The 25,647-nt window shown below is 35.7% G+C and overlaps 1 protein-coding gene across 3 annotated transcripts in view; it reads right to left on the bottom strand.

Moving 5' to 3' along the window:
* The window catches only part of EPHA3 (EPH receptor A3), a 251,911-nt gene that overhangs the window by 154,344 nt on the left and 71,920 nt on the right, over nt 1-25,647 (bottom strand). The window lies entirely within an intron of this gene.

The following is a 25,647-nucleotide window of genomic DNA, read 5'->3' as shown; positions in this document are numbered from 1 at the left end:
TATATAGTATATATTCAAAGTCCTTAATTTATTGTTTCTTTATTTAAATTTCACAGAAAAGGGTAAACACTTCCTTTTGATGACAAAGAAAATGGATATACCACAACAAAGGTGACAAAATGAAGCTGAGCTAAAAAAAATTCATAACAGAGAATAGAATAGAATAGAATAGAATAGAATAGAATAGAATAGAATAGAATAGAATAGAATAGAATTTTTATTGGCCAAGTGTGATTGGACACACAAGGAATTTGTCTTGGTGCATATGCTCTCAGTGTACATAAAAGAAAAGATACGTTCATCAAGGTACAACATTTACAACACAATTGAAGGTCAGTATGAATGTATCAGTATCAGTATCAGTCAGAGTGGATGGAAAAGAAAAAAATAGACAAAACAAAGCAATAGAGTTATTTTAGGAAAACTGATAAAATGCAAAATCTTAAAAATAACAATCTATCATAAATTAGATCGAGTCACTTTCACTACAAAAAAGAAGAAGAAGAAGAAGAAGAAGAAGAAGAAGAAGAAGAAGAAGAAGAAGAAGAAGAAGAAGAAGAAGAAGAAGAAGAAGAAGAAGAAGAAGAAGAAGAAGAAGAAGAAGAAGAAGAAGAAGCCTCATACCTCCGCTTACTTGGGATGAAAGAGGAAGTATTTTAAAGCACTAAAGTAAAACAATAAAAGTTTACGATCATAAGCAAGCAATGAGGCATAAAGCAAGTCAGCATTCAGCCAGGCTATTAAAAATTAGACTTTTAAAAGTGATGTTAAAAATAGAACGTACACTTAAAAATACAAGCAGCTGCAAAAAAAAAATAAATGAAGCCCTAATCACTCCAGTCACTCTTACCGAGAATTGGAACCATTAAAATTTCTCCTCCCCCCCACCAGTCAAGTTTGTGGTTCTCCAAAGGTTAGTGTAGGTTATCCCTAGTTACTCCAGTTCAAATCTGGGGAGCACACTGCCAAAGAACCAGCTTTGGTAACAAAAACAATCACTTGTTGGCATGGAGGGAAAAAAAGCCCCACCTTCAGAGCACCATTTTTTAGGACCCTGCCATTTTCTGGGTCCGAAGAAATTGTTAACCTTGAAGTTTTAGTAGGCAAGAAAAAGAAACACAAAACACTTGTTCTTTACTTGTGATTGCTTTGGTAATTCTGAACCATGCCAATTAATCCTAAAATATATTTATAATGCAAATTTCCATTTTTAAATTTGGAAAGCTTCAACATGTGGAGGATAGTTATTTTTTTAATTTTGTAATTAAAGGAATATAATTAAGCATTCCTCAAACATTCTTAAACTTTAATCATAATCAGTAGTATCCATTATTCCCAGTAAGTTTATTCACAAGTGAATTGCACTTTTGATTATAATGTACATAATGTTCAGTTTCCAACATTTGGTAAAATAATATGTCCTCTGCTACTCAAATAAAACTTTAAAATATATTCTAAATAGTTACAGAAAACATTAAAACATATTGTCTAAACAATTACAGAATGAACTATTCAAATACCACTTGCAATAGCAATATGTTGGAAGACACATAACTAATAGGCAAAATGATATAACAATTATCTATTTATAAAAAAATAAAATTAAAAAAGTGTATACTGAATAAATTAATCTCAAAAATTTTAATTTGATTAATCCAATTATGGACTGTGGCTTTCACAATAACCTTAGTAGAGAATGCCAGTCTTATCTAATTCAAAATTCGCTCTCTTGATTTTTAGTTTTACTTTCAGAAAGGCGGATAAATAACATACACATTTGATTCTTTGATTAAGTGCTATCAAGTACCACAATATGTCCCTGAATTTTTAAAAATTAGTCTGTGAAGTGCAGCTAAAGGAAGAGAAAATAACCAGGAAGCTTTGTTTAATATACATGGAAAGACAATTTTGACTTGCTGCTTGTGCAATAGGTCTAAAGTCAGAAAAAGAATTTTATTGTAAAATATGCTGGAACAAGTTTGACTGACAGCATCTTGCAATTTATTTCAGAAGCCACTTTATGCTTCTGACTAATATTGATTTAGCATAGAGTTGTATCATGTTGAACTGCGTAAAACATACTATAGAATTTTTAGCATAAAACCTACATAACAAATCTATCCATATGTTCCTAGTGTGAACATGATTTATTGAAAAAAACGTTAAAACATTTTCAAGCAAGTTCAATCCATAATTGGATCTATCAAATTAAAATTTATGAGATTAATTTATTCAGTATATACTATTTAAGTTTTTTTTTTAATTTTAACCGTCATAAAAATAACAAATACAGATTATAGCAGCCAATGATATTTTTTTCCTAATAAATCTCCCATTATTGAGTATGTCTGTGATACAAGATTGTGATTCATATTGGTTTCATAAATTGACACAGTTGACAAATATTTGCAAACTTTATACTATGTTTACTCAGTTTTATAACTACTAATGATCTTGCAATTCAGAGGCCAAAGTTGATTTAGGATCCAATCTGGGTCAATTACCAGGACCAGTTTTCAGACCCGTACTGGAGCTACCTTCAGGTACCCTTTCTCTAGCTAACCTTTCTCTACCTAACCTTTCTCTAGCAGAGTGTGACTTATAATTGTCTACATTATAGCTTCTTGTTATGCGGAAACATTGGTTCATTAATAATAGGCTTTTTTATGAAACTTCATTCCCCAGTGGCATTTTCAATCACATTGCCTCCTGATACAAAATAAATAATATTTTATCAATTGGGCTGATTGTTTGAAAGAACCTGAAAGGGATGTAGTGATTCAGTAGCTAAGACACTGAGCTTGTTGATCAAAAGGTCGGCAGTTCAGCAGTTCGAATCCCTAGTGCTGCGTAATGGGGTGAGCTCCCATTACTTGTCCCACTTCTGCCAACCTGGCAGTTCAGAAACATGTAAGAAATGCAAATAGAAAAATAGGGACCACCTTTGGTGGGAAGGTAAGAGCACTCTGTGTGCCTTTGGCATTTAGTCATGCCGGCAACATGACCACGGAGATGTCTTTGGAAAGCGCTGGCTTTTTGCCTTTGAAATAGAGATGAGCACCACTCCCTAGAGTCAAGAATGACTAGCACATATATGTGAGGGGAACCTTTACTTTTACCTTTACTTGAAAGAAAATAATGTTTAAATGTCTCTCCATTCAACTTTTTTTTTAAATTATTGTTTGAGTAGAGACATTTGATTTCCTAGAGATATCTTAAATAATTTCAAACTATTCCTCAAGTATTCCTGCATAAATGAATTTCAGATGATTAAAAGTGACTGCCAAAATTTTGAACTAATTTTGAGATTCTATATTATGTAAGATATAGTCAACGTTTAGGTATTGTGTTTTCAGATGTCATATAGTCATTCATATCTGTCTACCTCTTGGTTTGAGATCTTAATAGAGAATATAATGTATATAGTGTTCTAATAGTTTCTATAGTTCCCTTCCTGAAAACAACTAACTGCCAATACCTGGATATATAGAAACATGTGAGTTGAATTCCCAGTAGAAAATTTGTACCACATAGAATCATCAGGGGTGAAATCTAAAAATTTTCCCTACCGGTTCTGTAGGCATGGCTTAATTGGTGGGCGTGGCTTGGTGGTCAGATGACTGAGTGGGCATGGCCAATAACAATAAATAATAAAAATAATAAACAAAGTATAAAAAACAATAAGAGGTATCAAAAACCAACTTTCACATTTTACAAACACAACACAACACAACTGACTCACACACAATGTAAAAGCAGCTGCACTTCCCACTTCACACAGCCACAAAAAGCTCAAAAACCAACTATCACACTTTACACATACACAACTCACACACACACACACTCACAAAATGCCATATACGGCTTTCTGAGATTTTGTGTGTTTGTGTAGTTAGAGTGAAACACTACAGAAACACACCAAATCTCAGAAAGCTGCACAAATATTTTATTTTATTATTTTATTTTATTTTATTGTGGACTTCAAATCCCAGAGTTCCTCAGCCAGCAAAGCAGGAAGTCAAAGCAAGCTTTTTTTTTCCTTCAGTAGCTGAAGAAAACATGCCGTTGCCAGCCCGAAAGAGCAGTAATTATAGGTAAGTGAGGAAGGGGAATTGGCTGGGCTTGGGTGGGGGCTCTTATAAGTGGGGGCTGTTAAAAAGTGAGTTTAAAACCTGTGAGGATCAGGAAACTCCTCTGGGATCACCAGAGGAGGCTTTTAAAACCTCGGGTTTTTTTCTTTTTTTTTTTCCCCCTTCGGCTGAAGAGGGGTTTTTTTAAAAAATTTTTAAAGTGTTCTGAGATCTCTGCTCAGCCCCGTGATCATCAGAGGTTTTTTTTTTTTACTTTTTAAGGCATGTTTCAGCTGAAGAAAAACTTTTAAAAGTAATAATAATAATAATAATAATATTTTAATTTGTATACCGCCCTTCTCCCGAAGGACTCAGGGCGGTGAACAGGCAGATAAAATACAAACATACACAATAGTTAAAAACAACCCTTAAAAAACTGATTTAAATTTGCCCAAAAATTTAAAATAACAATACACCCCATAAAATTACAAAAATTTAAAAACCCATAAAATTCAATTAAAATTTAAAAGTAAAATCAAGCTAGTCCAGCCATACGAAATAAATAAGTTTTAAGTTCGCGGCGAAAGGTCCTAAGGTCAGGTAGCTGTCGAAGCCCGAGGGGAAGTTCGTTCCACAGGGTCGGAGCCCCCACAGAGAAGGCCCTCCCCCTGGGGGCCGCCAGTCGACACTGTTTGGCTGACAGCACCCTGAGGAGTCCCTCTCTGTGGGAACGCACCGGACGATGGGAGATAGAGGCCGGCAGTAGACGGTCCCATAAGTAACCCGGTCCTAAGCCATGGAGCGCTTTAAAGGTGGTAACCAATACCTTGAAGCACACCTGGAAAACAACAGGTAGCCAGTGCAGTCTGCGCAGGATAGGTGTTACGTGGGAGCTCCGAACCGCTCCCTCAATAACCCACGCAGCCGCATTCTGGACTAGCTGAAGTCTCCGGGTGCTCTTCAAGGGGAGCCCCATGTAGAGAGCATTGCAGTAGTCCAGGCGAGAAGTTATGAGAGCATGAGTGACCGTGCATAAGGCATCCCGGTCCAGGAAGGGACGCAACTGGCAGATCAGGCGAACCTGATAAAAAGCTCTCCTGGAGACGGTTGCCAAATGGTCTTCAAAGGACAACCGACCATCCAGGAGCACGCCCAAGTTGCGTACCTTCTCCATCAGGGCCAATGACTCACCCCCGATAGACAGCCGCATCTGCAGCTGACTGTACCGAGGTGCCGGCATCCACAGCCACTCCGTTTTGGAGGGATTAAGTTTGAGCCTGTTCCTCCCCATCCAGACCCGTACGGCTTCCAAACACCGGGACAGCACTTCAACAGCTTCACTGGGGTGGCCCGGGGTGGAAAAGTACAGCTGAGTATCATCAGCGTACAGTTGGTATCTCACCCCAAAGCCACTGATGATCTCACCCAGTGGCTTCATATAGATGTTGAACAGAACAGGTGCGGCACCCCACACATGAGGCACCTTGGAGTCGATCTCTACCCCCCTGTCAACACCGTCTGTGTCCGGTCAGAGAGGTAGGAGGAGAACCACCGAAAAAAAAAAAGTAAAAAAAAAACCCTCTGCTGATGGTGCGGCTCAGCAGAGGCAGGGGGGGCGGGGCCAGGGATTTTTGCTACCGGTCCTCCGAACCAGCAGCTGCCATCGCTACCTAATCGGGGGAGCCGGTGCGAACCGGGAGCATTTCACCCCTGAGAATCATATCTGGCTATCCATGTCTGATGAATCTAGTCAGTATAAAATCAAAATGTCAGCGTTCCAGCTTCCGGCATAATATGGCTTCCAAAGCTAACACAAAGATGTGGTGCCTCCTGGTCCTGGTAATGCATTAACTGGGGGGGGGAAAATTCACATATACTAACTAAAAAATTTACACACACACATACACACACACACACACACACTTAACAATGGAGATGGCATGACATAATGTTACATTATATCATTGTATATCTCTCTCCTCTGAAAGTTTACAATAAAGTGGATTTTATCCCATTCTCATAGCTCCTTATGCAGGAATTCTTTACCAGAACTTTTGATTAACTCATAGCTATCACCCATTTTCTAAGACTAGTGTACGATTTCTGTGATCAAATAAACCACACATCAATCTTATTTTGATTAAAATATTTTTTGTCATATCAGTGTTTTTCTGATATGCATTTATATTTACTGATAAAATGCCATATTATAAATGAATCTACGTACTTACTGTACTATGTACAGCCTAGTTGAAAATTACAGATCTCTCTCTCTTTGCTGTGTCACCTGTAAAGTAATGGAATCTATCATCAACCAATCCATTACCCTCCATCTAGAAACAACCAAAGCTTCTCTAATAAGCAATTTGGTTTCAGAAAAAAATTATCATGTAATTTACAACTACTTCACTGCAAAAACATATGGACTACAAATCTTGATCAGGGCAAAGCAATAGATGCAATCTACATAGACTTCTGTAAAGCTTTTGACTCAATGGTACATGATAAACTTCTCCTAAAACTAAAATCCTACGGCATCTCAGGACCCTTCCACAATTGGATAACAGCTTTTCTATCAAACAGACAACAAGTGGTCAAAATTGGCAATGCTCTATCAAATCCTGTTCCTGTTAAAAGTGGAGTTCCCCAAGGCAGCGTTCTTGGACCAACACTCTTCATATTATACATTAATGATCTCTGTGACTATATTACAAGTAATTGTGTTCTCTTTGCTGACAATGTCAAACTATTTAATACCACCAACAATACAGCTATCCTCCAAAAAGACCTTGACTTTTTATCTGAATGTTCTAAAACTTGGCAACTCCAAATCTTAACCAGCAAATGCTCAGTCTTATATATTGGAAAAGAAAACCTAAACACTAAGTACAAGCTTGATGGACATTACTTTACTGATGTCCCCCACCCTGTTAAAGATCTTGGAGTTTTCATATCAAATGATCTAAGTGCCAAAGCCCACTGCAACTACATCGCAAAAAAGGCCTTAAAAGTTGTAAACCTAATCTTGCGCAGCTTCTTCTCCAAAAACACTACACTACTAACCAGAGCATATAAAACATTTGCTAAACCAATTCTTGAATACAGCTCGACTGTTTGAAATCCATACCACATTTCTGACATCAATACACTTGAACATGTCCAGAAATATTTTACAAGAGTTCTCCACTCCTCTGAATACAACAAAATTCCTTATACCACCAGACTTGAAATCCTGTGTTTAGAAAATTTAGAACTACGCCGCCTTCGACATGACCTGAGTTTAACTCATAGAATCATCTATTACAATGTCCTTCCTGTCGAAGACTACTTCAGCTTCAGTTGCAACAATACACGAGCACACAATAGATTTAAGCTTAATGTGAACCGCTCCAATCTTGATTGCAGAAAATATGACTTCTGTAACAGAGTTATCAGTGCTTGGAACACATTACCTGACTCTGTGGTCTCTTCTCATAATCCCCAAAGCTTCAACCAAAAACTATCTACCATTGATCTCACCACATTCCTAAGAGATCTGTAAGTGGCGTGCATAAGAGCACAAACATGCCTACCGTTCCTGTCATATTGTTTCCTTTCATTATATCCAATTAATATAGTCATTACATACTCATACTCATATATATGCTTATATATTGTACAATCATTTCATGCTTATGCTTTTATTTACTGTGTGACAAAAATAAATAAATTAAAATAAAATAAAATAATGCTGGATCCAAATGTTCTTTTATGTGGTATTTTACTGTAACTTGTTGATATTTATTTTCTTTGTTTCTTTTTTCTTTTGCTTTTCTGCTGAATTTTATATCTGATCACTTGAATAGGCATAAAGCTGTAGAAATAAACTAAACAAATCTAAATTAGTGACAAAGACCTTTTATCATTTCAAAGTCTATATGATAAATTATAGAAATTAAATAAAATTATAAAATTATCTGAATAAGGGACAAAGGGAATAAAGAAGATCATAATTAAGTCTCTCATCTATTTTATCAACAGCCATTTTGTGTACAACTGTTTAATTTATACATGATGAAAGAAGATTCAAAGACAGCTTACCTATAAAAATGAAAGCTAAATTTAATATACGGAACAAAACTAATGAAACTAATTTTAAGTTTTGTTTGATGTTGTTATATGATGTTGATCATCACTTTGCTTTGATTTAAAGTTTGTTATGTTACTCATAACTGATATTTTACATTTAATGGAATATTTATGCATACATATGCCACAACTTTATTCATCCTCTAGTATGTTTATATTTAAAGAGCAAAGAAGTATGAGTGGTTAGCTCAGCATTCAACTGATTGGAAGTAATATTATACATATGAAGACAGAAATAGCTTTTTAACTAAGGGCATACATTTGTTTTAGTAAAAGAAAGACACATTTGATAGAAGTATGGAGAAAAGATAATTGAATGTGTCAGCATTTGGAAGAGACAGTCTATCAAGAAATTCTTTTGTATAGTCATGACTAAAATGAATGGAATCACTAAACTTTTACCTAATAACATAATGAGGAAATGGATTCCCAGGAGGTAAAGTAATGACAAGCCTAAATAAGTAAAAATGACAGAATATTTTTTCTGCTAGAATACCTGGTAATATATTTAGCATATGACCATATCAGATGCTAAATTGTCACAGGCAATTTATACATATTCAAAAGGGTGGAGGGGAAACCCTAGCAAAATTTGGTGCTACTTCCTGAGAACATTTTTTGCTCACAATGTAGGCCTCACAAAAGTCATTGGAGCATAAAGAAGTTAAACCAAACAGCTATTTCTCACTATTGTTATCTTATATTAGCAATCGTCTTATCTCTTCTGCAGAATAAATACTAACCAGAGCATATAAAACATTTGCTAGACCAATTCTAGAATACAGCTCACCTGTCTGGAACCCTCACCACATTTCTGACATCAATACAGTTGAACGTGTCCAGAAATATTTTACAAGAAGAGTTCTTCACTCCTCTGAAAACAACAAAATACCTTATCCCACCAGACTTGAAATCCTAGGCTTAGAAAACTTAGAACTCCATCGCCTTCGACAAGACCTAAGTTTAACTCATAGAATCATCTATTGTAATGTCCTTCCTGTTAAAGACTACTTCAGCTTTAATTGCAATAATACAAGAGCAACCAATAGATTTAAACTTAATGTTAACCGCTTTAATCTAGATTGCAGAAAATATGACTTCTGTAACAGAATCATCAGTGCTTGGAACACTTTACCTGACTCTGTGGTCTCTTCCCATAATCCCAAAAGCTTTAACCAAAAACTTTCTACTATTGACCTCATCACATTCCTAAGAGGACCATAAGGGGCGTGCATAAGAGCACAATCGTGCCTACGTTCCTGTCCTATTGTTTTTCTTTTTTTCTTCTTATATGTATATGTGTGTATGTATATATATATACCTCCTTATACCTCCTTATATTTCCTCATATATATGTTTATATACTATATAATCTTTTTGTGTGATGCTTATATATATTGTTGTGACAAAATAAAATAAATAAATAAAATATATGAAATTAGTGGCCATATAAGTTCCTTAAATGAACAAATAAATCCTGAGCAACTATTTTAGATGTTGATAAAGAAAGGATAGCCAATGATTGCATAATAATTGTCATCAGAATTCTCAACCTTGTAAGTATGTGAATTAGTTGTTCACACCCAAGACCAAGGTACCTTCTTGCAAGCAATGAAGACCCAAATAAGCAGATTAAAACCAAAATTTATCCTAGACCAACAATCAAGCAGGAAACAATATCCAAATCAAGGTACAAATAAACAGTAAACAACAATCTAATCAAGGAACTGCCAAGAATATTTCTACCAACACTGATAGGGCAAGCCACTTGAATATAAACAGTGAGCAAAGTTCATTTTTTCTACACTGATGATGTTACCAAAGATCTGCAAGAAAACAATCAAGTTCAGAGAATACCAAGGGCCACAGTTTAAACCTGACATACATGCACACATACATATACATATTCTCTTCTATTGGGAGTTGTTATTCGGAAACAGAACAGAACAGAACAGAATAGAATAGAATAGAATAGAATAGAATAGAATAGAATAGAATAGAATAGAATAGAATTCTTTATTGGCCAAATGTGATTGGACACACAAGGAATTTGTCTTGGTACATATGCTCTCAGTGTACATAAAAGAAAAGATACGTTCATCAAGTATCATAAGGTACAATATTTAATGATAGTCATAGGATACAAATAAGCAATCAAATCATATTAGGAAACAATCAATATAAATCGTAAGGATACCAGCAACAAGGTTACAGTGATACAGTCATAAGTGATATATTAAAAGAGCTTTGGACACAATTTTAAAAGCACGTAAAATCTTTTTAATTGCTAGGCCTACTCTATTTTATCATTTGTGACATTATTCTAAACATGAAAATTCAAAGGTAAGCCTCTGATACGTACAGTATATCCTTTTTTAATTTTATAAGGGCCTTTTTAATGTTGCATATTTCAATGTAAGCCATCAAGAGTCGTGTAAAATAAATAAAGTATTCTTCAAATTAAACTCGGTTCATAATGATTCTATAGTTACAGCTATATAATTTTCATGGCGATAGTGCATTAGTCCTCTGCTATTGCTTCCTTCTGGAATGTTTCCTTAATTTCTCATAGCAATTTAGATGCCTGATATTCTCTCAGTTTGCCCTCCAAGTTCTAATCAGGCACACTACTCACTCCAAACCCAGACAAAGAAACAGATGTTTCTTTTCTATACATAAGATCTAAAGAAATGAGGAAGAAGAAAACTTGCTGCAAGGGTTTATCTTGCAAAGAGGTGGTCCTATTTGGCGGGAGGCAGCAAGAAGATATTTTCTATTGTTGTTTACAAATATATTCCTTCAAGAGCAATTCTATAGAATACATAGCACAAAACTGAAGCTGTTAGTGGCAAAAATAAACAAAGCACAAAGTGAAAAGAACATGTTGAAAGGAAAACGTTAGGCTGCTGGCAGCTGCATGAACCAAAAGTAAATCTTTTTTCAAGGAAGAATCTCAGAGTTGTCATTAGCAAGCTTATTAAGATGAAAGTAGGAATGTGACAAGAATGTGACAGCAGGTGAATTTTTTCTTTTAGAAGCAAAATGTATCTGTGTACATTACACCAATGACTTTGGATTCTTCTCCCTTTATTACTGGTGTAATGGCATAGGGGTTTGTCTTTTTTCAGATACCATGGAATCTACAGCTGTGGATTTACATAGGTTATAGTTATTGGAATCCTTATCACTCTTCCATCAAACCCTTATATCAAACCTTGTCACAGGGGAAGCTGCAATCAGCAAGGTGGAAAGTGAATAGCCCAGAACAGAACAAGACAGTTATATAAAAGTTGTGCAGATAGCACCAGCCTGAGAAAAGAGTGACAAGCAGGCCATTAGAATGAAGGAATGGAACAAATGAGTTTAAGATTTTAACCTTCATATAAATACTAATCTACATGGGTAGCTTCTCCTACTCATCTGATCTTTTCTTGTTATTCAGTATATAAACACCATTTATCTATCTGAGCCTAGCCTTGACTTCTCATGACAGCTCTAGAATGATCTTTATGAAACAGATGAATTTCCATGGCCTGGATGGAAATTTGTGATGGAAATTGCCTTCAGAAGCATTGTGGGTGGATTTTTTTCAACTCAGGGGTTTCCCAGGAAGAGACCAGGATCAAGAGACTATGCAGTCCTAAGGATGGCTGTATGAGGTTTATGGTAACCACATCCTAGAATCTCTTAGGATATAACTAGCTTAGAAAATTGTAGCTTTACAGTAGCTTAGCAAGATTCTGTGAAAAAATTAAGGATTAGACTCAGCTGAATTTCTCTGCGTCATCTCACCTATTGCTTTGCCTAACCATAGGAAAAAAAGGGAATTCTTCAGGTCTATGTAAATCATCTTTTCTTGCATAGATATCTGGAAGATGCAATTTATAGTCAAAGTGAGAAAATAAGTATTTGCTTCCACAGACCTGTCTTTTTGATCTCTTTCTTGGGACAGGAAATGACTTGGAAATTCAAGAAGAGAAACATGGAAAATTGTCAGTTTGGTTCTGATGCCAAGGATGTACACACCAGAATGTACCTGTATGGTTTTCTCTTTTCGAATTGTTGAAACAGCAATGCTCTACTAATTTTTGGAAGATTTGCCATTGTCTTAGATCAGGGCTGTCAAACTCATGGGCTGCAGTCCAGATGTGTTATGTGCTGGCCACGCCAATGCCCGGTTTGACTAAGGGTGAAGTCACGATACATCACGTGATGCCGCTGTGATGCCACGAGTTTGACACCCTGTCCTAGATCTTTCCCTTTTCAAGATTCTATGTTTATTGACAGAGCTTTGCTGTTTTTGCAACCTTTCCTAGACCAAGCAGCATCAGCGGCTTTTTAACTGATATCTTCAGAAATTTCTTTTGACTAAGGCATACTGTACCTCTTGAATGTACATGGTGATAATTTCACAGTGATGAAGGTTTATTAGATTTATACAGGGTTGTGTTGAGCCCTATTCAGGTCTGATTAAATAATCACTCAACTGGCTTTCAACTACTTATCCATTGTACTGAATTACCTGAAGCTGAATGGTATACATTTTTTACTAGCATACTGCATTTTTGATGAGTTTGTATATGAAATAAATGACTTCAATGGTTTTGTTCATTCAGATTCCTTTTATATATTAGTAAGATCCCCACGAAGCTTTAATAAGTCACAAAGATAAACAAAAATTAAGGAAGTATGAAAGGTATTAATTAGTATAGTGCTATAGAACTTTGCATCATAAATATCAGTCTGGAGTTCTATATAAATTTATTCATCAGACAATATGGCAAGTTGTATAGTATAATTTGAATCAGGGATTTCATTACTATTACAATTACACAACACAGTATTGGAGAAGATAATCCATAAGACTTATTCTATTTAACAGCTACAGTATAAAAACAAATTGACTGCACCTTTGTTGCTATTTGGTATCATGACTACTCCAATTATTATATTATCTCAAGCTTATATTTGGAAATCAGACTGAACTTTGCAACACCTATTGCATTCCTAAAAAATTAATAGCAATATGGACTTGGGAATAACTAAGAAAAGTAAATAACAATGAGATACTAAGATACTAATAAAATGTGAAGATTGGTACATGTGCTAACAAGTTCCAGCTAACAAGATATTCTGCTGGAAGTAAATATATCAAAAAAATTTATTCCAAATAGGCAAAATTGCCTAGCATGCTTATTGTCACTGGAATTATTTTACATCACCTTCTGAACTCATTCAACAACAGAAATATCATAGCTGTCAGCTCTTTGAGGTTCACCAGATCAGGAAACAGACTCTACAAGATTACTAAAACTATACTTCATTGGGCCTGGCTATGGTGCAAAATCTTGCAAAAGTTTAGCTACATTTTCCCTTCATGCAGCCTTATACCCCAGGGAATCAGGGAGGAGCCAATTTGAATCTCTTTTAAATGTTTTTCCTTTTTTACAGTTTCAAGGCACATTTTGCATGACATTGTAACCATCATTAATAGTTTCTTCAAGATCGTCTTCATGGCTCCCTACAATAGTGGACAAGATTTGTACCATTCAGATTGTTATTTATATTTTTTTATTAATTTATATTGAGCCATGGTGACACAATGGTTAGAATGCAATATTCCAGGCTAATTCTGCCACCTGCCAGCAGTTCGATTCTCACTGGCTCAAGGTTGACTCAGCTTTCCATCCTTCCAAGGTTGGAAAAATGAAGACCCAGGCAATATGATGACTCTGTAAAACGCTTAGAGAGAACTGTAAAGCACTGTGAAGCAGTATATAAATGCTATTGCTATTGATATATCCCACGTTTCATTCGAGTGGAATACTTAAATTAGTCACATAATGCTTCCCTCCAATTTCCCAAACAAAATAATCCTATAACCAACCCTAAAAATGTATGGCCCTAAACCTGGATCTTGTTGTGTCTTGCCCGCCCTCAGAGCAGCCGGGGCCTTCTTACCTGCTCCCCAACACTGAGGAATGTATGCCTTCCGGCCCAAGTCCTGGCTCCATGCCCCCACAAACTGCAGAAGAAGGAGCATCTCCCTGCCCCAGCCCTGACTCCATGCCCAGGCAAACGGAGCAGCTAGACCCCTCCCCCTCCTCCACAGCAGGTGAGCCTGAGGAGGGTTTACTCCCAAGAACAGCTGATTGGAGTGACCCTCGCATCAGAAGATTGGAGAGGCGGAGGCAACAGAGGGAAGGGAGGGGCAGGCCTTAATGAGTGCTGAGTCATGGAGCCACACCCCATGGCCTATATAAAGGAGCTACTTTCTGGCAGTCTCTGAGTCAGGCAAAAGTCAAACTTATCTTGCTGAAGTCACTTACTGGTCTCCTGCCTGCTCTGAGGACTTTGCTAGGACTTTGGGCAGAGCTGCAGAGGCAAGCCTGATTCGGATTTCCCGGACCCAGCCGTCAGCGGAGGAGTGGGACACGACAGATCTCATTTAATAAGTACATTTAATAGACGTTTCTAAACCAGAGGATATGGAAGATAAATGTACACACACTGATGTTTCTACCTTTCGAAACATTTTCATGGAATAGTACTACAGAAAATAGCATGATAAATACAGTACAAGATATTCATATTGAAAAAGTCCTCCAAGACAACTTCACCAATAGAAAGGAACTAATAATTTTTTTTAAGTTGCCAAGCAATTGGTGTAAGAAACAGTAAATAAAAACATGGAATCTTTTAACCCAGTGCCTCCCACAAGCTGTGTCATGACCTGCCTAAAGGAAAAAATCCTCATGGATGAATTGCCAGACACCCTGTAGTGTACAGAAGAGACAACAGAGCATTAGGATTTAATGAATGCATGATGTCAGGGTTAGAGGTGAAGGCAACAGGTGGGCTCTGCAAGCCAGGATCAAGAACAGATGGTTCTGTACCAGTACAGAAGTACCAATTTTTCTGACAATATACATGCTTTTGCCAAAGTCATAAACTTTCAAAATTCCAATCCATATGGCTGTTCATGAGCTAACAGCACAAACATCTATAGTTCCTATTTCAAACATTCAGTTTTATACTTATATAAAGTTATACTCATATAAAGTTCCTTATATGAAGGAATTTTAGCCCTTGTTAGAAAGTGGACTTCTCTAGTTTTTGGACAATGAATTCACTATCTATGACTCCCATTAAGTGACATAATGATTTCAATTATGATTTTTCATAAGCTGTATTTTCTTGTACACAAAAGTCCCAAGCATGTTTACATACACAGGCTGCGGTACAACTTACATAACAGAAATCAACTTATAGTGTATAAATATTAAAAAGTAGGAAATAATTATATTGTAATTTCTTTGGCTTTATATAATGAAATTAATAATATAAAAGACAGGAAATACAACTTTAATATTTAATATTTTCTTCCTTTCAGAAAGATGTAATCCACATAAAATAATTCACTGATCTATAGAATATATAACTGAGAAATATGTTAATATGAAAATATGAAAAGACCAAATTACAGTTCAGTGTAGTTAAAATCTTCACATTCCAAAATATTAGCTTCTGACATTCTTTCTGCCTGAAAGAAGCAAGCAAGCAAGCAAGCAAAAAACAAAAAAGGTTACATCTACCAGGTGCACAATATATCATTTCTGTAGTTACATTACTTTCAATATACACAACTGTATACTCCCAGAAATCTTTAAAAAGTACATATTCTTCTATCATCATTTTAAAGACTTCAAAGATACACAGATTCCTTAATGCTGTGCTAAAATAAAACTGTTAAAAAGCACCAGCTGGCTATATTAGAAATGGCTCACTTCCAGGTCTCAAAATGTCTTATTTATATACAATGGAATTCTGCTGGCTGTTTAATATTTAGAACTAATAAATATAATCAGCAGTCCTATGACTAAAGAACCACGAAAACAAATATGCTTGCAAACTTTTCCAACTGTGAATTAAACTGGATCTTATTTCTCCTGACTAGGCTTATGACACAAACAGGACCTGTATATGTGTGTGTGTGTGTGTGTGTGTGTGTGTGTGTGTTCACATAAAAACATATGGAAAAGAAGTTGATGCGTATGAGATGGTTTCAATCATAAAGCCAACTAGCATATATACAATGTGCTGTTAATTAACAAACCAACCAAAAGCAAAGGTCTTTCAGAAAACTATCAAGTGATGCTTTCTGCTATGAAACTCATGAAAATGCACTTCCCTATATTGTCTAAAAAATCACCATAAGCCACATATGTCATGGCATTATAGAACAGACTTACCCTGCCAGACTCTCCATAATTTCACTTGTATATTTGTTTAGTGTGTTATTTATAACCTGCATTTCTGCCAATAGCTTTACCTACTTGATTTAGCTTAAACAAGGCTAGTGTATTTTGATCTAATGGATAACTTATAGAATTCAGGCATATACTTCAAACACAAATCTACTGTACAGCAACATATTCATTATAATTGGGGAAGAGTCTGTCAAAATGGGTTGGCAGATTGAGGAGACAAAAATGACATGTTGGTTTGGCTGAAAATATGGGGTTAGATCCAGTGGAGGTCAAGCAGAAAAGTGTTTACATCCTTTTCCTTTCCTTGTCAATTTTCTGCATCCCCTCTCAAAAACCTACATGGAGGCTTGAAATCCTTTTTGAAGAATGTGGAGCATCTAGAACTACAGTACCAAGGGATGGGAAACTGAATTAATCATCCTGTTATGAATGTAGCCTGCTTAGTGTTGCGCTTTGAAAATAAGGTCATGTCAGGAAACAGACTTCTTGAAAACCTGACAGGATTTCTTTTCTTTCTTTCTCTTTCTTTCTTTCTTTCTTTCTTTCTTTCTTTCTTTCTTTCTTTCTTTCCCTTCCTTCCTTCCTTTCTTCCTTCTTTCCTTCTCTCCCTCCCTCCATCCGTTCCTCCCTCCCATATCAAGGTAGGACAGTTTTGAGTTACTTTCTCACTGCTCCTTTTTGCTGGATGAAGCTGATGCTTATGAAACAAATTATATCATGTTCCTTCTTTAAAGTTATCGCAATACTCCTCTATACCCGTTAGCTTCTCATCCACACGTTTAGCCTCCTAAGGGAAACATCCTCTGGATCACAAAAGATATCCCACCCTTTCTCTAGTTCTCATAAAGGTTTGGTATTATAAAACAGAGCCACAATTCTGTGGAAGTCCATGTACTGAAGCTGAAAAAAACATAGGTCTATAATAATTCCCCATAGTCTCTGATTAAAGTTTGGATAAATGTAGCAAGGAACATTCATTCTGCATTTCTCCTCTATTGTTATTGCTGTCATTTCAACCCACTGTTCAAGTTTAGAATTTTTTAATCTTTTCTATCTTCTGTAAAATATTAAGCCCCCCCCCCTTTCTAGTTTATCTGTTAACTTGATAAGTGTGCTCTCAATTCTTTCATTCCTTCATTCATCCAAGTTAAAAAAGAACACTACAGGATCCAGAACTAAGATCTATGATATTCCACTTGAAGTATAATAATTCATGAGCGTTATATGTAGGTGGTCACTCAGTCAACTGGGGGTCTACCTAACAGGAGTATTTACACTCTATTTATTCTTATTTTATTTATGAGAATATCATCAGGCACTATAAATCTTTCTTTAAACCAGCTTAATTATGACTAGCTATAGCTTAACAGAAGTAATCTTATCACTCAGTACAAGTTATCTTTCAGTTCATGTTTGCAAAATTATAATTTTTGATAGACCATTCTTGTAATTAGCAATAATTTGTAACATCTCCTAGGTCAAATAGTGCCTAATCTGGAAGTTTGTATTTTCTTTTGGATTGTGCTTCTTTAACTCACTTGTAATCATTGTAGCCCATGAGAAGTTCTGCAATGTATCTATTTAACAGCATATGTTTGCATTTTACATTTTATTATTCATTCACCTTGCTCTCTTTCTTCCCCCAAAGGGAAGGGCTATATTCTCTAGATACTACATTGGAAGAAGGTGGTAGGAGTGGAATTACCAAGATGCTATTACAAAACAAATGGGAGGAACAGGCTGTGAAAAATGTGATGGATTTTGGAAAAGAAGAATTTGAATTTCCACCCTTATGGACCCAATTATCTGGGACATTCTATTTAAAAATAAATAAATAAGGCTTTTAGATATAAATAATTATCTACCTGTATTTTAGATAAATAAAGAAAGGTTTAATGGAAAGTTTTATATTTAACATGTATTGAAAAAGTTTTATAAAGGATCTTTATATGGATAAAGGGACCAATTCCCTTACTACTTCAGTAAATGAAAGGTTTAATTAAGTAGACATTTTAATTTAAAAACTACTATCAGGTAACTATTTAAGTACATTCATTATCAATGTTTGGTAAACTATATACTTCCTAAAATGTTTCTCTTTTAGGAAAAAGAATCCTTCAAGAAAATTGCTATTAAGCATACATACATGGATTGGTATGAATCAAATCTGAGGAAATTCCCATATTACTTTCAGCAAGCTTAATTTTTTTCCAAAATTTTCCTTGTCTCCCTGCTTTTCCTTATTCTTTAGGAAACATTAACATTTACCAATATTTTTCTTGTGAGTTTTTGTCCCTTCCTGGAATGATTTGTCACAAATTTATTTCAGATTCCTAGCACTGAAAAATTAAAGAACCCACATTTTGACCCTTTTCATAAGCAAACAGCCTTTACCTTTTACTAAATGTAATTTAATGAGAGGCAGATAGCATATTTCTCACATAAAAAGCCACCAATTGAAATGCAGTACGAATTCCTAAGTTCATATTCAACAGTCTACTGTGATTTGCTAATACAGAAGTGTCAAAATTGGATCTCAAATGTGGTTTAAAATTAAATTATCCATAAATAGTATCTTTAAAGTACTTAACAGACCTCTAAAAATCACAGTAAGTTTATAATACTGTATGTATTCATATCTATTTATTTAGTCATTTATCCACAAGACGCTCCAGATGGCTAAAACGTTAACAGAATATGAAACAATTAAACTCAACTAGTTAAAAAACTAAATTGTTATTAATCTACGTGAAAAAGACCCACTGTAGAGGATAAGAAGAAGTGCCTTAATTCATCTCATGGCATCATAGAAAAAGTACTGTTAGTTTTCAAGACATCTTACACAATTTCTACAATGCAGGAAGCTACCTTCAGATAGCTCCTCTCTGAAAATCCCCATTACAGTTCTAGGCAGATCCACCACCACCACTGCTTGCTATCAGTAAATTCTTCTTAACATTCATTCTTAATATTCCATCCTGAATTTCTTTTCTTAATACTCATCCTTAATTTTATTTTAGGTCAATTTATAAGCTATTGTCCTGCTTCTTGCAAGACAGCCTTTGGATATTAGTTGACCACTACTTTAATCTTCCCTTAGTCTCTTTGGCAAACAAATCATGCCCAGCTTTTTAAACCGATTGTCATAGATTCCAAATCATTTAACACCCTGGCAGATCTCTGAATCTACTTCAGCCTCTCTGTGTCACTTTTAGAGTTCAGTGTTCAGAATTGGGCATCGTAATTACTAATGTGTTCCAACCAGCAAAGTGTACAGTGAAAACTATTACCTCCTGCGATCTCTTGTACAATACTACATTGCTTAGATTATAGTCCAAGATTACTGCCTTAGCTAATAGTTCAGCTAATAGTTCACTAGGATTAGAGCCTTCTCACACACTGTCATGAAGGCTGGTCTTTCCCTGTTTTTACATAATTGTTTCATTTTCTTTTTTTCATACTGATGTTCAGGATTGACTGGCATCCTGTTGGATTGGGCTAAACATTGAAATCGGTTAAGACTTTCTAAACATTATTTTGTTCTCAAAGGTGTTAGCCAATTCCCCGAGCTTGGTTCATCTGCAAATGTGACATGTATTCCCTCTTTCCATTCTCTACATGATTTATCAAGATCATGTAGTAAGTAGTGAGGGATCACCCAAATGCTTCTCTTAAATTTGATTGAGAACCATGTACTGAACCATTTATCAAACCTAATATTGAATAATTGCTGACCTATACAATTCCCACACCTATACAATTCCCTTTAACTAGATAAGGCAATAAAAAGAGAGATTAGACTCATGCAAGTTTTTCTGTACAAAATCATGAAGTATTCTTTAACATTAGCATTCTTTTAAACATGATTGCAGATATGCTGTTTTACTATCTTTTGTACAGATATTACAAGAGGTGCTATCTATATAGTATAGTAAGGAATTTCCTGGGACTTTCTTTCTTATTTCTCTTTTTGAAATGTGGTATCATACTTGCTCTTTTCCAGTCTTTTGGCACTTATTAATTCTCCAGCGGTTTTTTGAACTGCATTATTTTATTTATGGGTTAGACTGGATGACCAAGCCCTTGTGTGATGCTTTGGTTTTTTTAATGGCTGATGGTTTTTTATTTCTCATTTGATGATGTATTTTTTTTCTTTGAGTTGTTTTTATAGTTGTAGTTTGTAAGTCAACAGAGTCATCACTGATTAGATAATCTGCACAGTCAGTGAATAAAACTGCTGATGGCCTACTACCACTGCAACATAGAGAGTCTTTTAACTTACTGCATCTGTGTATGGTTTGCCAATTGCACAGTGGCAGATAGGACAGCACTCCAGAGGGTCAACATCATGCCCAGAGAATCATTGGTTGCCCTCTCCGCTTTGGAAGAGCTTTATAGCTCCCACTGCCTTAAGAAAGTTCAAAATATTCTTAAAGATCCATTTCATCCTGGGCACCCTTTTTTTGAATTACTACCATCTGGCAGACAGTACAGGATAATAAAAACAAGGATAAATAGGCTGAAAAGCAGCTTCTATCCCAGGGCAATAACCGTATTGAATTCTACAGTACAGTGCAATATTGGGTTTTCAATTTCAATTATATAGAATGTAAAGGATATATGTTTGTGTTTTTATTTTTATAGTTATAATGTACACTCAAGATGGCATTTAATTTCATTGTACCATGTGCAATGACAATAAAGTAAATTAAAGTAAAATCTCTGGGTCATGATTCTGCCCATGATTCTGGATGGCTTACAAAAATAAAAACAAGTGTTTATTAAAACTTCTAATGAAAATAAAATCAATGCAAAGAAGTCAATCACACGCCTGCCTGAACAAAAAATCTTCACCACTTGGACAGCATAAACATTATGCACAGAAGATGCACTCTGTCCTAACCCAGGTCCTAAGGAAGGAGTCGTCTTCAAGATTCACTTCACTTGGAGGATATAGACAGTGGTGGGATTCAGCCAGTTCGCACCACTTCGGGAGAACCGGTTGTTAACTTTCTGAGCAGTTTGGCAAATTGGTTGTTGGAAGAAATCATTAGGGCAGAGAACCGGTTGTTAAATTACTTGAATCCCACCACTGGATATAGCGTATAACGGTGTGTTATTCTTTTTGCTATGGAGACATAAAACAGACAGATAGGTGGCACTCCACCATTTGGGAACAATATGGAATGTCTTCAGCAATGCCTAAGAAATTTTCCTCTAAATGGTGGGCTTTTATTACTAATGCTAATTTCTGGATGGAATGCTGCTAAGTTAAACAGTCCACATTAAATTTCCATTGTTTCTCAAAATAATGTCTAATATAACAAACATTGATATGGCTTCATTAAACCTTCTAAAATATATATTTTTTTTGGCCTGCCTTTAAAAACTACTCAGGCAGGGAGGAATTTTTATATGAAAAAGAGCTTGGCATCTACTGCAATAATAGCCAGTACTATTGCACATTTACCCAACTAGGAAATGGATGGATGGATGGATGGATGGATGGATGGATGGACGGACGGACAGACAGACAGACAGACAGACAGACAGACAGACATATATACACATACATACACACATACATATAATACACTTACATACACACACACACACACACACACATATTTATATATATAAAGCTTTACAATATAAAGTACATACATGCTCCTGAAAGCAGATCTATCCCCTAAAATGTTTTTAATAAAGAAAGCAATGACAATTATTACCTAATTATCATGAGATTTTTTTTATATTTAAAGACAAATTCCTTGTGTGTCCAATCACACTTGGCCAATAAAATTCTATTCTATTCTATTCTATCTGTATTTGATAGTTCTCCTTATGTGCCTTTTACAAGATTAAAACAAAAACTAAGCTACCTCCTTCCAAATTAATTAGACATTATTGTATGGTAGAAAAAGAATGAGGGATATGCTTCATAATTTTTCTTTTTGTCTTTATTAACATATAGCTAAATGTATCTCTGCAAGGAGCATGTTTCGACAAGTACATTTAACTTTTTCCTCTATGTTTGATTCTGCACAAGGGAATGGGTAAGAAGGTTGAGAGGAAGCCACACAAATACTTCATTGTTTGACTTTTTGATGAATTGTGCCTTCCTGGCAAAAAGGCAGACCTCATGAGACTGCAATGAAAGTCTTTATTTGCACACCAGACAGAATTCTTGTAGGCAACTATACAATCTTATATAATGCCCTGCCTATGACCTCGGCAGCAGTTCAGGAACACTCCAAGGATAGGAGGTGGTTTAACCTTCAGACTACCAGTGTCCCTTGGGATCTCCTTGGCCAAAGGTTAGCCTCTGAGTTACTACATGTCAAATTATTTGTGTTTCTGATAAAGATGACTCAATCTCAGGAGCCTGAAACAAGACCACCTAGCCTCAGATGTCAAAACCTCCTATGGATACTGCAGAGAAGATAAGAATTCTCTGTAGATAAGAAAGGAAAGGAAACTCAAAATGAGATGGTTCTTGTGCTTCATTTTCTACTTTGTTTCAGTCTAAAATGGCTTTTTAATCAGGTCTTTAAGAGATCTTGAAGATGCATGCCTAAAATCTCCATTCCATGTACTCAAGATTTCTTTTAGCCCCCTTTTCCCATTTCTTTCATTGATGGGATCTCTACCTCACAAGCACTTGAATCCTCCTACCACACTTATTATGATAGTTTGACAACTATACCAGACAATTATGGGCTATTTAGAAAGGGAGGGAGGGAGGGAGGGAGGGAGGGAGGGAAGAAGGAAGGAAGGAAGGAAGGAAGGAAGGAAGGAAGGAAGGAAGGAAGGAAGGAAGGAAGGAAGGAAGGAAGGAAGTCTAAAACATGGGCCTCATTTTTAACTTTACCATACATTTTGTTTTTTATTTTATTTTTTATTTATTTTATTTTATTTTATTATATTTTTGTGACCCTATAATACCTTGTTTTGGGGTGGGGGTGGGGCAACTGAGTGGAGCTGATGTTTACTAGCCAGATGCCCTTCCTGATACCTATGTGGAGTTCACAACAAATATTTTTTCTTTGTACATATCTTGTTCCTTATAAACTCTCCATATTCAACAGACTTCCTTTTTTAAAAGATGAACCAGATTTTTGAAGTATAAAATTAATATAGTTATAGAATTATAAAATAAATTGAAATGTTTTAAATAAAAGCAATCAGTTTAGGTTCACTGACTATACCCATGATGGCGAACTTATGGCATGCGTGCCCAAAGTGGCAGGCAGAGCCATGTCGCCTGGCACACATGTCATTGTACTGGGCAGCTCTTCTTCTGGGTGGTGGCCCAGAACGTGCGCGCTGCCTTTTCGGCATTCATTACCAAAAAAGGTTGCCATCACTAGACTACACTATTGGGGGGGGAAAAGAATTACTAAAAAAAAAAGAATTATGGTTAGAAGCAATTCAAGCAGCTGAATAATAAAGGATTAAATATTTTTAGAACTGTTTAGTGCAAGAGAGCCCTCTGTCTACAGCATTTTGGATTTAAACATATTGCTGTTGTTTTAATATTACTAACAGTTACAACCAGATTATCATAACAAGAATAAGGTAAAGGTACTTTCATGCAAATCTTCATTTTTGATGACAGCATCCGTGTAATTTCTTAACAGTTTTACAGAAGTACATCACTATTCGCTTTTTCTGTGTGTCCTTCCTCCCAAATTTCCTAATATAGTTGTGAAATTACCAGGCAAATTCCCACTAAATTATTAACTAGAGAAAGTTAATCCTTTCTCTAATAACTAGAGAAACTAAAAGAAGGAAATAGTGTCATTGAAGTTTAAGACACTGAGGAACACTTCTGCATACACTCATTAACTCTAAAAGACTACAAAGAAAATACTATGAGATTCTAATCCCCCATCCATGTGAATGATAAACTTTACTATTTCAAAAAAATGGTTTTAGATATATTTGATATTGAAAACAATACATGTGCCATGTTGGTGCAATGGTTAGAATGCAGTATTTCAGGCTAACTCTGTCCACTGCCAGGAGTTTGATTCTGCTCAAGATTGACTCTGCCTTCCATTCTTCTGAGATTGGTAAAATGAGGACCCAGATTGTTGGGGGTAATATGCTGACTCTGTAAACTGCTTAAGAATGCTATAAAGCAATATGAAATGGCATGTAAGTCTGAGCACTATTGCTATATACAATTTTAATATGTTGAATAAACTCCCATTTTATGTGTTGACCTTCGAATTTCCTTTAACCTCCTTCCCTTAAAAAAGTGATAGGAATTTCTGAAGATATTTATGAGCCAAAACAAAAAACCCCAAAAGTGAACCACAATATAATGATTTAGTATTGTGCAGTCATATGACTTTTGCCTCTGAAGTATTTTAATTCCTTCTGAGTGACTATAAAAAGAAAAATTAAATGCAGAAAAATCCAGCAGCTATCCTTTGATTCAAGGCATTTTCAGCCTGATATTATTTCCATAACCTAATATCTGAAACACTTTTTCTTTTCTGCCACCTTTGAAATACTAAGAATATTAAGAAATATCAAGTCTGACCACTGTTCTCCTTCAACTAACTAATAAGATAGTGAGAAAAACCATGTCTAATCACCACAGAATGACCACAGATCATGGAACAAATATCTTAAACCATGTAGAAAGAAAATAAATTTCAAATGCTAATTCCATGTGATTGGATTAGCAAAGCCAACACAAGCCAACTAAAGCCCTTCAAAATATCCTAAGAAAACCAAAAGACCCAACAATTCCAGAAAAAAACAAAAACAAGAATCATCTGCAACCTACAATGTAAGGACTGCAACAACCACTATGTGGGACAAACAAGAAGAAGATTGGCTTGCACATCATGAACTCCAATTAGCAGTCAGAAGACATGAGGAAAATTCTTTAATCTCACAACATATAGACAGATTTAACCATAGTTTCAATTGGAAAATGTGACCATCCTATACCAATCCAAGTCCAGGGAATACCAGGGAATTTTTAGAAGCCTGGCACTCTGACAAATTAGCTATCAACAGACACATAGACATTAACTAATCTATAGACCCATGATGGCAAACCTATGGCATGCATGCACACAAGTTATCACCGTTGCCTTCCGGGTTCCGGCGCCCCACCCAGCTTGTCTTCACATGTGCAGGAACACCAGAAACTGGAAGAG

Source organism: Ahaetulla prasina, chromosome 5, assembly GCF_028640845.1.
Source record: "Ahaetulla prasina isolate Xishuangbanna chromosome 5, ASM2864084v1, whole genome shotgun sequence".
Taxonomy (NCBI): Eukaryota; Metazoa; Chordata; class Lepidosauria; order Squamata; family Colubridae; genus Ahaetulla; species Ahaetulla prasina.
The sequence above is the reverse complement of the archived record's forward strand: the minus strand, read 5'-3'. Positions and strand labels throughout refer to the sequence as shown.